Below are 5,803 nucleotides of genomic sequence, written 5' to 3'. Positions count from 1 at the left end.
AACTACATCAATATTAAGCTGTTTAGAATTCAAAAATGTAGACTTACATAACAACAAAGCAACATTTTTTCCGCAATAAGGTTTAGGGTCCTAGGGACCTTTTGTTCGAGAGAGGACTATGAAACTTAATAGCACATAAAGGTATAACCTTTTGACTAAAATACAAAGCGCACGTTGCCTATTCATTTTTAAAACGAGTGTTTATTGTGAAGCCTAGGCAAGCAGATGGATTAGGGTTGATTTTCCATATGTAATTAGTTTCTAGAGGTTTTGGACTATTTATAAACAATTAGTACCTACTCTGTATATATAACATCTGCTCATTATTCTTTATGGTATCTCATATGCCCGTTTCTATTCCGTAGTATGCGTAGATGTAGCCTACAGCGGTCTATAAATTTTAATAAAAATCACAGACTAATAATAATATACTACGTATACAACAGACGGTTCACTCCATACAAAAAAATATGCACTATAAATTTACGCAATTAAAGCGCCAGTGGGGAATAAACGTACTACATGTTCGATTATATCTCTTGGTATTTTGCTTTTAACACACTAGATGGCACGTTAAACACAGACTTGATGTTCTTTTCCTTCCAGAGCCACTAGATGGCACTAATGTAAATATATGTACACGTACCTTTTATTTTCAAGTCTTTGGCGTCACACTTGACAACTGTCAACTGTCAACATAATATTTTGTACAGTGTTGCCAACTCAGTGGAATTTCCACTACATCTGGTGGTTTAGCTCCCCCATTTAGCGGACAAATATTGGTTTTAGTGGCTGGTGGATTTTCCTAGTGGTTTAGATGAGTTCAATTAGTGGTAAGGTACGAGTTTCAACCAATAGAAAGATTTACATAAATACTCAAAAAGAACGACTTGAACTATGTGAAACAAGGGTATGATTTTGTGTCATGTTGGTAACAGAACGAACATACGGGAATTCCCCGAAAGTTGTTTGTCTATTGCTTGAATATTTTTGATTATAGACTTTATTACTATTGATCTAAAGTATGATTTGATTCAAAAGGTTATATGTACATTGTACATTCTATATTTGTGTACAAAAACAATCTGTATAAACAATCAGTCGGTATTGGTAATGCCGCGGCCGCGCGGTAGCCTCTAGCTTGTCGTATTTTAATTAATTTTGTGAAGTAATATAGTTTTACCTTAAAAGGGTTTTACATTAAATATGCCGAAACCACACAAAAATTTCTTTCATAGAAATTTATTCTTCACATACTGAAACTCTAGAAGAAGATTCTTCTGAAGATGATCTTTAAATACATATATTGTAACAAAAATAAAAATTACTTAGTTCAAAATAGATGTTATTTACAAATAACTCGCAAAAAATTCGCCAACGGGCATTCAATATTTACATGTCTCTGGATATTTTTTAGTGTTTTTTCTGGTGGTTTTAAAGACCGATTACTTTAGTGGATTTCTGGTGGGCCACGAGGCTCCAATATGTGGGTTCGAAAAAAAAAGTTGGCAACACTGATTTTGTACCTACTCGGATTTTTTATTATACAAAGCTGACTCACAGAGTACCTACATTATTATGACTGGTATTTACTATTTAGTTCAGTTTATTTACGAGATTCTGTCAAAACCAAAACGAGAAGCTTTGTTTGTTTTCGTTTTTAATTGTTGACTAATATTTTAAAAATAAGTGCTAAATATGATTTATGGAAGGTTATGTAGAATCTACAGGCAGAAAATAAGCTTTATATGGTAAACTGATATTTTCTCTGAACATAAATTTTTACAAACATGATTTTTAATGATTGGTTTCTGGATTTGTAACCCAATATAAGATTGTTTTATTACAGACTTATTGCTTACGTTCGCAATAACAAATTTGTTCAAGAGAGGAGAAGAATTAATCCATCCCAAATGTAAATACGATTCTCCACAAAAACATTGTAGACACAATTATGGATTTATGGATTATGGATTTCTACATTTGCTACTAAGAAGGATATGGGATCATGAAGGATTTCATCTGTTTTAATACCAGTAAAATGGAATGTGCGCCGTGGCCGTGACTGTGTTTGGTACATAAAGAATGACAAACATTCAACTTAAAATTATTATGAGTGCATTACGGGCAAGGGCACAATAAGTTGCCCTTTGACTAAGATGTACTTAATTTTAAGGAACACGAAAATGGATGGCTAGAATAGGTATAATCGCATACATAGTATTTATTTCTAGTCTGTTGTATAAATAATCAAAGACTACAAAATATATAGTGAACTATGTCTTTAATATTAATTCTACAGTTTACAGTGTAGTGTGTAATCTATTGTATGTGTGCGTCTAGAATATATAGTCCTGTTGTTCTACAGTTTAAGCAGTTCAATACAAGCTTACAGTCGAGTCAAGTGTTTCATTAACCACCAACCATTGCATGGCAACCCTGCCAGTTTTGTAAATTGTAGTCTACCTAACCTGACTGTTGGTTTTGATTTGTATCACACAAAGAATACTATACCAAATTTCAAGAAATAAGAATTAAATATTTGATTAACTTTTACTAATATACAGGAGCTTATACATCAAACAAGACCAAAGCGGGGCTTTGGAGAAAGTGTGTATGGACAAAGACCACAATACATATTGTGCGGACAACTGCATGAAAAGCATGCAGTAAGGGACATTAAATAAATAAATAAATAAAACATATTTATTGTCAAGATCACAACACGAGATACATTTATAAACGAAGGAAAAACAAAAAGAAATAAAAAGAAAAATAATTAAATAAAAATAATCTTATTCCTAAGAACTGTAATGTGGCAGTGAGTGACCTGACAAATGGAGCCAACTCAGTATATGATGGCAAGGTGATTAATACCTCACCACCACTGATTTTCAGTGACCCCAAGTGACTATTGGAGTTTCAGTCTAGAATTGTATATAATGATAATTTAACATGAGTATATTATGTGAAAGATATATTTCTATTAATATGATAAATACTAATAAATAAATACATCAGTTAAAACATGATATACATATATATACATATATATATGTATATCATCATATACATATATATACATATATATATATATATGTATAGGTAGATATAATATCAGTATGTAATTATGTATATAGGGTCAGTGTACCACTAGCTGACCAAGCGCCAATACATGACCGCAATTCAAATATACGCGCCAATTAAGAAAATACGGCAGCCCCAGATGATAGTTTATTGTTTTTTCTGTATAGCAACATCATCTATTAAAACGACACGACAACTGTAGTAAAAAATGGTTTTGCCAAGTGTGGAATTTATCCATTTAACATTTCTGCAATAGACTTTATGAGATGTATGGACCACGAAACTAGAAAAGTTGCGCCTGTCATGCAATCTACATTGGAGACTGAAGTTGGCGTAGAGATCCTTTTATTGATAGAATATAACATTTAATAAAAAAACTACAGACTTTTTTATTTATTAAACAAAACTAATGTTCAAAAAAGGACATTTGATTCATTTTGAAAATGGTCAACTTTTAGAGTAATGATGGTCAGATATTGGTGATCAGTGGTCAGGTAATGGTACTTTTAGCAGAAGTAACTTTCAGAGTAGTTTTCATAAAACCTTTAAAGGTTATCAAATTGATACTAAGAACAATAGTTGCAGTGAGTATTCAATTATCTGTGTCCCAAAAATAACATTGAACGTAAAACAAATAAGCCGTTTTTTATATATAGCTAAAGATAAAACCGCTTAAATGGTCAACTAGTGGTACATCCACCCTACTTAATGTAAATAAATAAAATGAAATTATGTATATGTTACCGGAAATGTATGAAATCAAGGAATTGTATACTACTAGTGGTCTAAGATCCGAATATAAGTCGAAATGCAACGGCGTGATAATAGAATGAGACCAATTTTATAATAAATTAAGTGTATTAAAAATGGTTTGACTGGAAAAATCCTGGACAGGATATTTTTTATTAATTATTAAAAAAAATTATTTTAATATCCTAGTAAATGTATAATCTTCCTTGGAATTATATATAATTCCAATATCGTATTAGGAAATGTATATAAAGTAATTAATGATTTCTGTAATAAAACACGTTGTTATTTTTTTTATTATAGCACTTATTGAGACAATCGGGTAACAGTCTTACCGTAAAATAATAATAATATGTTCATATTATCTTACTAATTAACATTTCTTAAATCAACTTATATTCAATCAAATCAAATTTTCATTTATTAAAGGGTGCTATTACCGATTTTTAACAAAAAACGCTATTTTACGGTACCATTTTAACTCAAAGCAATTACACGTGAGAACAAAGTAATATCTTAATTTAAAGATAATATATTCAGATCTACGATCATCTTATAAAAATTGTACGACGTCATACAAAATTGTCGCTGAAATACGATTTTCCCAGCACAATGATCGCATAAAATGCAAAAAAATGGGCTCTAAAACGGTACAATTTTAAGAAAATTAAAAGCCTAATCTATCTTCTTACCTATAAATTATTGAGGGATATAATATAGTCCTTTATAGATTCTGATAATTTTTTTGTATCTAAATCAAAATTTTATTTCAATTATTAGCTAAATTAAAAATACTTGTCGATTTCTTCATACATTTTGCTCTCGCGGGTCGTCAGACCGCGCTCAGAAGCGCTCTTGGAAGGACGGGTGTATCGCTCCTTGTCCCAAAAATAAAATGAATTAGAAAAACATTATTGTGCGTGCACTGTCGTTTTCGTGATTTGAAATATTTGATACTTTTCAGATGCTCTTTTTTATGGGTTGTTGAATAGATTGGTGGGGTAAAACAATTCAAGATGGCGTCGACGAAAATTTGACTTTTTTTCGTGATGGGTGTCATTTTCATGGTTATTGGGGTATCTATTAACCAATATGAGGTCAAAACTAAAATTCAAGATGGCGCCAATCAAGAAGAAAATCACTTCAAGGCTTTGGGACATGACCGTCACATCTTGCGTGGGTCTTTTCACCAAGGCAGTGATCGGTTTGAAGAGGAATCCCGTGGCCGCCAGTGCACGGCTAATGCCGCCACGGCTATCGCCTACTCCAGTTCCAAACCATTAAATGAATGGGCCCCATCTGACTTGGATCGAATTTTATTAGCTGGTAATACATATTTCAACAGGTGCATGTCACGACTTGCAAACAGACCGCAATTTTTAAATACTGAAGAGCTATTACCCGCAGTTTCTGTGGCCGCTACAGAATTCGAATTAAATATACAGCCCGATGTTGTCGTTGGAGTTGTTAACTCGAGTGCGCCATCTGACGTTCTTGAAGGATACTTCCCTAATTTGTCTTCGGGGATTGAATATTTTTTTACAACACACGATAAAGGAATTATTACATGTCAAACAAATATTGCATTGGCGGTAATGAAAGTAATCGTCGAACGCAATCAGTCTCCCGATGTCGAGATCCCAGAATATTACTTATTCGACTCACATTCTCGGGGACCCAAAGGTTATGTTGCACCTAACAGAGGAGCCTCCATGTTGATGAAGTTTGCAAATCAAGGCGATTTATGTCAACATCTTGCTGTTGCACTACAGGTAAGAGGCCATCGAGATATGCAGTATAGTATCACAGCTATAAATGCAACACCCTTGGTCATCCCAAATGAATCGCCAGTACTGAATGAACAACACGACACTCAGATAGTTAGCGACGGCAATCTGAATAGCAGTGATCCTGTTCACGAAGAACACGCGTTTGTTACTACAGCTCTTATGCCGATTGATACTAA

The 5,803-nt window shown here is 33.0% G+C and overlaps 1 long non-coding RNA gene across 1 annotated transcript; it reads left to right on the top strand.

Moving 5' to 3' along the window:
- The first annotated feature begins 417 nt into the window (after positions 1 to 417).
- Positions 418 to 3,027, top strand: LOC149479250 (uncharacterized). Its single transcript, XR_016317223.1, has 2 exons — positions 418 to 1,751; positions 1,850 to 3,027. It is a non-coding gene; the product is annotated as an uncharacterized LOC149479250 (long non-coding RNA).
- Positions 3,028 to 5,803: the final 2,776 nt, after the last annotated feature.

Source organism: Colias philodice, chromosome 20 (assembly GCF_061535455.1).
Source record: "Colias philodice isolate Cphi_HAF_F1 chromosome 20, ilColPhil1 Martin Lab GWU primary, whole genome shotgun sequence".
Taxonomy (NCBI): domain Eukaryota; kingdom Metazoa; phylum Arthropoda; class Insecta; order Lepidoptera; family Pieridae; genus Colias; species Colias philodice.
The sequence above is the reverse complement of the archived record's forward strand: the minus strand, read 5'-3'. Positions and strand labels throughout refer to the sequence as shown.